The sequence below is a fragment of the Macaca nemestrina genome, chromosome 20 (assembly GCF_043159975.1).
Source record: "Macaca nemestrina isolate mMacNem1 chromosome 20, mMacNem.hap1, whole genome shotgun sequence".
In the NCBI taxonomy this organism is placed as follows: domain Eukaryota; kingdom Metazoa; phylum Chordata; class Mammalia; order Primates; family Cercopithecidae; genus Macaca; species Macaca nemestrina.
Genome location: NC_092144.1, coordinates 48,426,884 through 48,439,257, shown reverse-complemented (window position 1 = coordinate 48,439,257; position 12,374 = coordinate 48,426,884). Strand labels below are relative to the sequence as shown.

The 12,374-nt window shown below is 49.7% G+C and overlaps 1 pseudogene; it reads left to right on the top strand.

The window, feature by feature from the left end:
• Nucleotides 1-5,381: 5,381 nt before the first annotated feature.
• On the top strand, nt 5,382-11,689 carry LOC105495633 (interferon lambda-3-like; annotated as a pseudogene).
• The last annotated feature ends 685 nt before the right edge of the window (nt 11,690-12,374 follow it).

Genomic DNA, 12,374 nt, shown 5'->3' with positions numbered 1-12,374 from the left:
TCCCTGCTGAGTACAGTTGGCTGAACTGCTGGAACAAAGAGTCCCCCAAATACAGTGACCGTGGATTACAAACCACAGAGTGTCATTCTCCAAGAGCTCCTCCTCCCAAGGTGAGCGCTCCCCCTGGTAGGATGGCCCCACCCAGTCATCCAGGGGCCCTGGTTCCTGGCAGTTCTGTGCTCCACAGTCCCCGGGGCAGGGCTCCCTCACCATCTTCACCCACCGGACCTCACGGCAGCCTTGAAAAGCCTACGGACCCTTCTCAGAATGAAAGAACACGTGCAGGACAAAGGAATCCAACTCTGATTCTAATACAGTGATCAAAATATTTTTTCACACTGTGACATAGCAATTCATGTGCTTCTTCATTAATGCATTAAGTAAAAAATCACCCGTGGCAGCTTTAATAACCACTGTGACTTGGAAGCAGAGATGAGCATGAATGATATTTCAAGGTGCCTGCTGGAAGATAACGTGATAGGAAATGTCTGTGATTTCTTTTGGTGACAAAGTCACAAGTTCTGCTAACACTGTTGTGGTGTGTTGCCTGCATTTGTAATGGATTTGTACTAGACGGAAGCCTGTCCCCAGAGTGTTCCTGATCCCTGGAGCTGGGAATATGTTATGTTCCACGGCACGAGGGACTCTGCAGATGTAAGTTAAGAGTTTTGGATGGGGATGTTATCCTGGGTTGACCACCTGGACCCAATATCATCACAAAAGTCCTTCTAAGAAGGAGCCAGGGGGTCAGCATCATTAGCAGGAGATGTGACCACAGAAGCAGAAGGTTGGAGTGATGTCAGGAAGGGAACCGGGGTCAAGGGATGCCAGACACCCCCAGAAGCTGAGAAAGGCAAGGAAAGAGATCTCCCCTGCAGCTTCCAGAAGGAACCAGCCCTGCTCTCACCTTGACCGTCAGAACTGTAGGAACAGAAATGTGCCTATGTTTTGTTTTGTTCTTTTTGTTCAGGGAATTTAAATATTTTTTTAAATAGTCGGAAACATATAAAATGTGCCATCTTATCCCTTTTAAAAAACATTGTTCAGTAGTGTAATTTTATTATTTATTTATTCTATTTTTATTTTTATTTTTATTTTTTTGAGACAGGGTCTTGCCCTGTCACCCAGGCTGGAGGGCACTGGCATGATCATACCTCTTTGCAGCCTCGACCTCCTGGGCTCAAGTGATCCTCCCACCTCAGCCTCCTGAGTAGCTGAGACTATAGGTGCGTGCCATTAGCCAGCCAGACGCCTGGCTAAATTATTGTACAATTTTTAGTAAGATGGGGTTTTGCCATGTTGGCCAGGTTGGTCTCAAACTCCTGACCTCAAGTGATCTGTCCCCACCTTGGCCTCGCAAAGCACTAGGATTACAGGTGTGAGCCACCTCACCTGGTCCTAGTAGTGTTTGCTATATTGTTCTGCAAGCAATCTCCAGAACTCTCTTCATCTTACAAAACTGAATCTCTATACCCATTAAACAACAACTCTCTCTTAACCCCTCCCACTACCCTGGCAAATATTTAGACACGTCTGTTTCTATGAATTTGACTCCTCTTGGTACCTCATGTAGGGGGAATCATACAGCATTTGTTCTTTTGAGACTGGCTTATTTCACTGACATAATGTCTTCAAACTTCCTTCCTTCCTCTCACTCTCTCTCTCTTTTTTTTTTTGAGACGGAGTTTCGCTCTTGTTGCCCAAGCTGGAGTGTAGTGGTGCGATCTCGACTCGCTGCAACCTCCACCTCCTGGGTTCAAGTGATTCTCCCGCCTCAGCCTCCCAAGTACCTGGGATTACAGGCGCCCACCACCACGCCCAGCTAATTTTTTGTATTTTTAGTAGAAACAGGGTTTCACCATGTTAGCCAGGCTGGTCTCAAACTCCTGATCTCAGGTGATCCGCTGGCCTTGGCCTCCCAAAGTGCTGGGATTATAGGCGTGAGCCACCGTGCCCAGACTCAATCTCTCTGTCTTTAAGTTTAGAGACAGGGTCTTGCTCTGCCCCCAGGCCAGGGTACTGTCGTGCAATCGGCTCACTGCAGCCTCAAATTCCTTGGCTCAAGTGATCCTGCTGCCTCAGCCTCCTGAGTAGCCGGCACTACAAGTGTGTGCCACCATGTCTGGCTAATTTTTAAATTTTTTTAGAGACGAGGCCTCAGTATGCTGCCCAGGCTGATCTGGAACTCCCGGATTCAAGCGATCCTCCTGCTCCAGCTTTGCAAAGTGCTGGAATTACAGGTGGGAGCCACTGCACCCGGCCAGAATTTCCTTCCTTTTGAAGGCTGAATCATAATCCATCATATGTGTAGACTATATTTTGTGCATCCATTTATCCATCCCTGGAAAGTGTGAGTTATTTTACATCACTAAGTTCGGGGTCATTTGTTACAGCAGGTGTAAGAAACTAATACATTCAGGAAATACCAAATTTTAGACAGAGGTTAGTGAGAATACACATGGTTTTTCCGCCCTTCCAAATCCACAGGCCCAGAAATTTTTCTGACAGGTTAGAAGACCTGCCCTGGAGATCGTTCTCACCTGCACAGCAGGATTCGGCTCTCAGACATGTCCAGTTTTCCAGTGGTGACAATAGGACACAGAGCAGGGACCACTCACCCTGTGTTTTAAGGCCTAGATCCTGGTGAGGGGTTAGTCGCATGGTCACCCATAGCACGCAGGATGCTAGAGAATGTAGTCTTGGGTTTGGTGCCAATACTAGTCTCCGTGTCTAATAATGCTGAGGATGGACGGGCAAGACGGTTTCGGAGCAACATGCACACAGCAAGGTCGGCCCCAGGTTTCCTCAAGGGACTTCTTGGATGGGCAGAAGTCAGGTGACTAAGGACTCAGAAAAGTATCTTCAAGGAACTCAATACCTCTAGTGAGCACGGTAGCTCACGCCTGTAATCCCAGCACTTTGTGAGGCTGAGGTGGGAGGATCACCTGAGGTCAGGAGTTTAAGACCAGCATGGCCAACATGGTAAATTGAAGTCCAGAGCAGGGCAGGGCCAGGTGACGCAGCTGCCCCCAGGGAAAGAGAGTGACACGCGTCCGTGCCCGGGCTCTGTGTTTGCCTACAGGAAAATACATCTCTACTAAAACTACAAAAATTAGCCGGGCGTGGTGGCAGATGCCTGTATGAAAATACACATGGTTTTCCCCGCCCTTCCAAATGAAAATACACATGGTTTTCCCTGTCCTTCCAAATCCGCAGGCCCAGGAATACACATGGTTTTCAGCTACTCGGGGTTAGTAGAGACAGGGTTTCACCATATTGGCCAGGCTGGTCTCGAACTCCTGACCTTGTGATCTGCCTGCCTCGGCCTCCCAAAGTGCTGGGATTACAGGCGTGAGCCACCGCGCTCAGCCGCTTCTTCATTTTCAAGGTAGAAGAAAGCATGGTGCCTTCATCAGAGGTGTTGGGAGGATTCACTGCTCTTGCATGTGTAAAGCCTCCGGGACAGGGTGGCATCCGTGAGAGAAACTTGTTGTTGTTCTCACTTTGCACTGGTTGTTCCCGTTGCCGAGAATGCTGTTCCCTCCCTCCTCCTTTAGGTTTTCAACTAGATGTCCCCTTCTCTGGCTGCCTTAGAGCAGGCAACTTCTGTGTTCAGCCGACTCCATCTGATGCATAATTTTTCTCAAAAGCACTTCTTGCAGTGACATTGTACATATTTAACTTATTTTGTACATATTTAACTTATTTTAACTTATTATCCCCTCCTGGAGTTGTGGGTTGTGGAAGCTGAGGGTCTGTGCCTTCAGCCAGCTGGGAGAGTGACAGGGAGCCGCGGGCTCTGCTGCCAAAGCCACAGAAGTGCTGAGCAGGCACTGGGGGGCTGCGGTCCTGGGAGAGACGCGGGTATGTCAGCTCCTCGAGGGACAGGGAATTTTGTGTATTTTGTTATCTGCTGGGCCCTCAGTGCACAGGACAGTGTTGGCCTATGGTTCCTGCTCAATAAATACTTTTCGAATCAATGACAGATTCAATGAATGAATAAAGGAATTGGTCGGTTACAATCAACGTGCTTCCTTTGAAGCCCTCAGCTGTACCTGAATTCCTGAGTAGACACTGGCACTCCCCTGTTCCTGCCCCCACCCGCCCCGCTGATGGCAGGTTGGGTAGAGTTGGGAGTGCAGGGAGGGATCTCCTTTTTTTTCTTTTTTTCCTTGAGACGAGGTCTAGCTCTGTCACCTAGACTGCAGTGCAGTGGTGCAATCACGGCTCACTGCAACCTTGAACTCCTGGGCTCAAGTGATCCTCCTGCCTCAGCTTCCTGAGTAGCTGGGACTATAGGGGCATATCACCATGCCTGGCTAGTTGAAAAAAAAATTTTTTTGTAGTGACGGGGATCCTGCTATGTTGCCCAGGCTGGTCTCAAACTCCTGACTTCAAGAGATCCTCCCGCCTTGGCGTACCAAAGTGGCCTGTCCTTTTCTTTATACTCTGTGGTCTTGGCCTCACTGATTCCGTCCTCCCATCCCTACAGTGTCCCTTTCCCTGGGTGGTCTCCCCTCTCCTAAGCAGCCTCCTTATAGAATCCCCCCTTGCACCCCTCATGGAAATACTTTCTGGGTTCCCCTCAGCCACCCCCCTCCACATCTGAGCAGTCTGCAGACACACAAGCCCCCACCTGTCCCCCCAAAACCCTACTCCTGCACTGGGAGCACCTGTGGATCCTCCTCCTGAACTGAAGCTGCTACAGCACCAGGCAGGTGCGATTCAGGAAGTCACCTTCCTGTAGGAAAACGCAGATCCCCGCGGCGCGGGCTCCTGTCACTTTCTCTTTCCCACGGGGCAGCTGCATCACCTGGCCCCGCCCTGCTCTAGACTTCTCCAGCCTGGGCCTCCCCCCCACCCCGCCCCCTCCGGTACCTCACGCCGCTCTGCACCCGTGGGACTGGCCTCTGCCCGGCTAAACAGTGTGACCTGGAGCTCAGGCGGAAGTGATATTCCAGATGGAGCTGGAAATCAGAAACAGCTGAACCCAGAGCAGCAGGTGGAGATCCAGAGGAAGAGCCCGAAGCCAGAGACTTTGAATAAGACTGAATGGGCCGGGCGCGGTGGCTCAAGCCTGTAATTCCAGCACTTTGGGAGGCTGAGCTGGGCGGATCACGAGGTCAGGAGATCAAGACCATCCTGGCTAACATGGTGAAACCCCGTCTCTACTAAAAATACAAAAAAAAAAAAAAAAAAAAAAAAATCTAGCCGGGCGAGGTGGTGGGCGCCTGTAGTCCCAGCTACTCGGGAGGCTGAGGCAGGAGAATGGCGTGAACCCGGGAGGCGGAGCTTGCAGTGAGCTGAGATCCGGCCACTGCACTCCAGCCTGGGTGACAGAGCGAGACTCCGTCTCAAAAAAAAAAAAAAAAAAAGACTGAATGAGAGCCCCAAAGCTGTGGAGCCCAGGACACTGCATCCTCCTGGTGAAAAAGGCGCAGGAGCCAGACGTGAAGTCCATGCAGCTCAGGCTTTAATAGACAGAACAAGGCCTGTGTGAGTCTCCTCCTGCCCCTCTTGCCATGGGCGAGCCTCCGTCACCCTCTATGGGTCACCATGCTGACTTTGTTGAAAGAAGACCTCCAGCTTTCTTCACTGGCTAGCCTCCACCCTCCCTGCAGTGGGCTATCTCATGCTCCTACTGCAGGGACTGACTCATGTTTTCCTGTGGAAGAGGGTCCTCTACCATCCTCCCAGCAGTTAACCTCCCCATCCTGTTGTCAGCCATCTTCCAATCCCACCAGAGTGGTCTAACCTCCAACCCTCCTGCTGGGGCTAACCTGTGCCTTTGCTGTCTAGGAAGAGTCGCTTCTGCTGAAGGACTGCAGGTGCCGCTCCCGCCTCTTCCCCAGGACCTGGGACCTGAGGCAGCTGCAGGTGAGAGGGTGAGTCAGGCCCACGCCTGCCCTCCTGACCCTGCTCACCTGGCTCTGTAGGGGCCCCTTCACCTTCTCCTTCTCCCTGGTCTCTCGCTCCTCTCCCCACATCTGCTCCCCCTTCCCTCTGCTCCCACCTGACCACACTGGCTGTGCCCTCTCCCCTGTGCCTGTCACCTTCACTTGTTCCCCTCTATCCTCCTCCCCCCACCTGTTCCCCTCACCTGCCCCCTCACCTGTTCTTTCTCACCTCTCCTCAGGTGAGGGAGCGCCCCGTGGCTTTGGAGGCTGAGCTGGCCCTGATGCTGAAGGTCCTGGAGGTGACTGCTGATGCTGACTCAGCCTGGTGGATGTCTTGGACCAGCTCCTTCACACCCTGCACCACATCCGCTCCCAGCTCCGGGTCTGTGTGAGTCCTCGGGGCCCAGGCACCCAGATCTGTGGACTCTGAGCAGCGTCCTTCCCCTGTGGTGGCCCAGGCCCTGCCTCACACACTGCCCTTCTCTGCCCACAGATCCAGCCTCAGCTGACGGCAGGGCCCAGGCCCCAGGGCCACATCCACCACTGGCTGCACCGGCTCCAGGAGGCCCCGAGGAAGATGAGAGACCTGGGAGGGGGACTGGGTCATTTGGGTCCTGGGGGAGAATGGCAGGTGCACGAATTAGTATCTCCCCAACAGGAGTTCTGGGGCTGCTTGTGCCTCTGCCATCTTGAACCTTCCCTTTACCCTTCCCTTCTCCTTTTTTTATTTTTGTTTTAGAGAGACAGGATCTCACACTGTCACCCAGGCTGGAGTGCCGTGGTGTGGTCCCAGCTCACCGCAGCCTGGAATTCCTAGGCTCAAACAATCTTCCCTCCTCGCCCTCCCACATCGCTGGAATTACAGGCAGGAGCCACCACAGCTGGCCTTTTCTGCCTCTCTATTTGGGACTTGAAATGTGTGGTCAGTGGAGACCCGTGTGTCTGCCCCTGAGACCCACCTGCCACCTGTCTGTTTCAGTCTGTTTTCTATTGCTTACAACAGAATATTGAAACTGGATAATTGATCAAGAAAAGGAATTTATTCCTTACAGTTCTGGAGGCTGAGAAGTCCACGGTTGAGGGGCCTCGTCTGCTGAGGACCTTCTTGCTGGTGGGGACTCTACAGGGTCCCGAGGTGGTGCAAAGCATCACAGGGCGAGGACACCGAGCATGCCAACTCAGGTCTGTCTTCCTCTTCTTATAAAGCCACCAGTTGGCTCACGCCTGTAATCCCAGCATTTTGGGAGGCCGAGGTGGGTGGATCGCTTCAGGTTAGGAGTTTGAGACCAGCTTGGCCAACAGAGTGAAACCCCGTCTCTACTGAAAATACAAACAAATTAGCCGAGCGTGGTGGCTCGAGTCTGTAATCCCAGCTACTCGGGAGGCTGAGGCAGGAGAATCGCTTGAACCACGGAGGTGGAGGTTGCAGCGAGTTAAGATCATGCCACTGCGCTCTAGCCTGGGTGACAGAGCGAGACCCTGTCTAAATAAATAAATAAATAAATAGAGCCACCAGTCCCACCCTCATAGTAACACATCAACCTATTAATCCCTTAGTCCACTAATCCACAATCCAATCACCTCTTAGAGGCCCCACTTCTCAATTCTGCCAACTGGGGATTTGGTTCCCACATGAGCTTTGGAGGAGATGAATATTCAAACCACGGCACCATCCATTACCTTAGGTATTTATGCACCAACTACCTTGCCTAGATCACCACCTCCAGATCCCTATTTGTTTGTGAAGCCCACCAAAAATGTTGGTTCTTGTGCTTTTTATATAATTTGTGACAACAAACAATGAGAAAAACAATTTGTCTGTGACATTGACCTTGCTTGTATACGTGACTTCATTAATGACTGAACGTCACCTGTCTGCATATGTGACTGTAGCTGTGTGTGTTTGTGTGTGTGAGAGAGAGACAGAGAAGGAGGGAGAAAGCTGCGCATGATGGCTTATGCCTATAATCCCAGCACTTTCGGAGGCCGTCCTGGGAGGATTGCTTGAGCACAGGAGTTTGAGAGCAGCCTGAGCAACATAGCAAGATTCCCATCTCTACAAAAAATAAAGAATAAAAAAATTTAGCCTGGCATGGTGGTGTGCACTTGTAGTCCCAGCAACTCAGGAGGCTGAGGCAGGGGGATCTCTTGAGCCAGGGAGGTCAAGGCTGCGGTGAGCATGATCCCACTACTGCGCTCCAGCCTGGGGGACAGAGTGAGACCCTGTCTTTTTGTCATTTTTATTTTTATTTTTGTTTTTTTTTTTGAGACAGGGTCTTACTCTGTCCCCCAGGCTGGAGTGCAGTGGCGCCATCTCAGCTCACTGCAAACTCCACCTCCTAGGTTCAAGCGATTCTCCTGCCTCAGCCTCCCGAGTTGCTGGGACTACAAGGTGTCACCATGCTGGCTAATTTTTGTAGTTTTGGTAGAGATGGGGTTTCGCCATGTTGCCCAGGCTGGTATCGAGCTCCTGGCCTCAAGTGATCCACCCACCTTGGCCTCCTAAAGTGCTGGAATTACAGGCGTGAGTCACCGCATCCAGCTGACCCCTTCTTTAAAAAAAAGGAAAAGAAAAGAAAAGAAAAAGAAAAAGAAAAAAGGGAGAGAGAAAGAGGGAGGGAGAGAGAGTAAGAATATGAAAGAATGAATGAAGAGTGAAAAAATCACTAAGGATGCTTTCAGTTACAAGTTGTGGAATATTTAATTGCAAATGACTTAAACATCACGAGCAGTCATTAGGCCAACTAATAAGATGTCTAGAGGGAGGCTATGGCTGGGTCAGAGCAGCAGGAAAATGGCATCATCATGGACCAAGGATCTGCACATGTGAGTGTATGTCTTATCTTATTTTTAAAAAGTCTTTTTATTACTTTTTTTTTTTTTTTGAGACAGAATCTCACTCTGTCGCCCAGGCTGGAGTGCAATGGCATGATCTTGGCTCACTGCAACCTCTGCCTCCTGGGTTCAAGCAATTTTCCCTTCTCAGCCTCCTGAGTAGCTGGGATGACTGGCTCCCACCACCACACCAGGCTGATTTTTGTATTTTTGGTGGAGAAGACAGGGTTTTGCCATGTTGGCTGGGCTGGTCTTGAACTCCTGACCTTGTGATCTGCCCATCTCGGCCTCCCAAAATGCTGGGATTACAGGTGTAAGTCACTGTGCCTGGCCGACTATTTATTTTTTTACATTTTATTTTTTACATTTTTTTACATTGTTTTACAATTTTACATTGCCCAGGCTGGTCTTGAATTCCTTTGCACAAGTGATCCTCCTGCCTCAGCCTCCCAGAGTGCTGAAATTACAGGCGTGAGCCACTGTGTCCAGCCAGTGTGAATGTATTGCTAACGACGTGTCGAACTTGTGTTTGTGCCTCATTCACCCATAACCTCCTGTAGTTCTAATCCTGAGGTGACTATTGTCAGGGTGGGGACCTCTCGGGAGGAATGTCACAGAGTTGTCATCAAAAAGTCATTTTTGATGAGTTAGGTAGGTTAGAATTGCAAGCAATAGAAACCCACTCAAGCTAGCTTAAATGAAAAGAGGAATGTAGTATAAGGTTAAAGGCTGTGTTACCGAATCTAATAGAAAACATTTTGGCATTATCTTGTTGAATACAGGCAGATTGAATGAGCCAGAAATTCCAAGTCTAAGATATATCAAGAGAAACTCTTGTACACCTGCAATAGAGACATATGCAGTACAAGAATGTTCTTTGAGGACAAAAGTGGCTTGGCTGGGCGTGGTGGCTCACACCTCTAATCCCAGCTACTCGGGAGGCTGAGGCAGGAGAATTGCTTGAACTCCAGTTTGGGCAACAAGAGCAAAACTCCATCTCAAAAAAGAAATACGTATGCCTGTAATCCCAGCTACTTGGGAGGCTGAGGCACGAGAATTGCTTGAACCCGGAAGGTGAAGGTTGTAGTGAGCCAAGATCGTGCCAATGCACTCCAGCCTGGGTGATGGAGTGAGAGACTCTGTCTCAAAAAAAAAAAAAAAAAAAAAAGAGGCCAGGCGCGGTGGCTCAAGCCTGTAATCCCAGCACTTTGGGAGGCCGAAGCAGGCGGATCACAAGGTCAGGAGTTCGAGACCAGCCTGGCCAATATGGTGAAACCCCGTCTCTACTAAAAATACAAAAATTAGCCGGGAGTGGTGGCAGACGCCTGTAGTCCCAGCTACTCGGGAGGCTGAGGCAGGAGAATTGCTTGAACCTGGGAGGCGGAGGTTGTAGTGAGCCAAGATCGGGCCACTGCACTCCAGCCTGGGAGACAGAGCAAGACTCCGTCTCAAAAAAAAAAAAAAAAAAGAAGGGACATCCCGGTGGCACTCCTCTTTGGTTGCCACAGTGCTAAGATTTACCCATGTGGAAATGTGTGGTAGTTCATGTTCCTGCTGCATGGTATTCCACACCCCTCATTTCAGTGATTCATTTGTTAGTAGCTATTTGGGTTGTTTCTAATTTTTTGCTATTACAACAAGCACTGCAAAGAATATTCTTTCTTTTGAGACAGGATCTTGCTCTGTCATTCATGCTGGAGTGCAGTGGCTTGATGATGACTTACTGCAACCTCCACCTCCCAGGGCCCAAGCGATCCTCCCACATCAGCCTCCTGAGTACCTGGGACTACAGGCATGTGCCACCCCACCCAGCTAATTTTTTTTGGTGTGTGTGTGTGTGTGTGTGTGTGTGTGTATATATATATATATATATATATTTTTTTTTTAATAGAGATGGGGTCTTGCCATGTTGGCCAGGCTTGAACTGCTGGCCTCAAATGATCCTCCCACCTTGGCCTCCCAAAGTACTGGGATTACAGGTGTGAGCCATCTCTTCTTTTTTGAGACAGAGTCTCACTCTGTCATCCAGGGTGGAGTGCAATGGCATGATCTCGGCTCACCGCAACCTCCACCTCCTGAGTTCAAGCGATTCTCCTGCCTCAGCCTCCCAAGTAGCTGGGATTACAGGCATGCACCACCACACCCAGCGAATTTATTGTATTTTTAGTAGAAACAGGGTTTCACCATGTTAGCCAGGCTGGTCTTGAACTCCTGACCTCAGGTGATCCTCCCGCCTCGGCCTCCCAAAGTGCTGGGATTACAGGAATGAGCCACTGCACCTGGCCATGTGTGTATTTTTAATAGAGTTGGGGTTTCCTCATGTTGGACAGGCTGGTCTTGAACTCCTGACCTCAAGTGATCAGGCTCCCTCAGCCTCCCAAAGTGCTGGGATTGATTACAGGTATGAGCCACTGAGCCCAGCCATCCCTTCCAAAAAGACTACGCCATTCTGTTGCAAGCAGGGTGGTGCCTTCAGGATCTGCGTCAGCTTTTGAGCTGAGAAACCTGAGAAACCATCAGTGATTATTGAGCACGGCTTCTCAGATCGGGCCATGTCTACCCAATGGGAGGCTCCTCTAATCAATGACCTGTTCTCTGAGGTCCCTATGGCATTAGTCAAGACTGCCAGAAATGCATCTTATTCAGGCTGGGCATGGTGGCTCACACCTGTAATCCCTGCAGTTTGGGAGGCCCAGGTGGGAGGATCACTTGAGGCCAGGAGTTTGAGACCAGCCTGGATAACAGAGCAAGACCCCATGTCTACAGGGAAAAAAATAGCATCACATTCTGAGCCTTTCCCTGCCCAATCCCACCTCACCTTTTTCCTCTCCCAGATGAATCAGATCAACATCATCGTCTCAGGCTCCTCCTGCCAGATTCTATTTCCTCCCCCTTGTATTTCTTCAGACATCACCTACCAAAAAACCTCACACCCCTGGCTCTGTCTCAGCATCTAATGCTAACAGACGCAGGCGTACAATGTTGAGTCCAAACACTAACCTATAGAAGACTACATATAATAAGATAACATTTTTGTAAGGCTCAACAACAACCAAACGACCCACTCTAGTGTGGTTAAACAGAAGGAAAAATTGATGGAAGGATAACACAACACAAAACAAAAAATCAGAGGCTGGGCGCGGTGGCTCACACCTGTAACCCCAGAACTTCGGGAGGCTGAGGCAGGCGGATCACCTGAGGTCAGGAGTTTGAAACCAGCCTGACCAACATCGAGAAACCCCACTTCTACTAAAAATACAAAATTAGCCGGCCATGGTGGTGCATACCTGTAATCCCAGCTACTATGGAGGCTGAAGCAGGAGAATCACTTGAACCCAGGAGGTGGAGGTTGCAGTGAGCCGAGATCACACCATTGCATTCCAGCCCGGGCAACAAGAGTGAAACTCCATCTCAAAAAAAAAAAAAGAAAGAAAGAAAAAAGAAAAAAAAAGGAAGGAAACATAAGTAGCTCTCCAGTAGTATTACGATGTTCTAGGTTTTAAGTTGAGTGATGGGTTTATAAATATTCATTGATCATTAAGATGCATGACTTGTGCATTTCAAATATTCTTTTGTGGGTCTCAAATATTTTATATTCAAAACTAAAAATGAAAATAAAAATACCCAAAGGTAGGCCAGGTG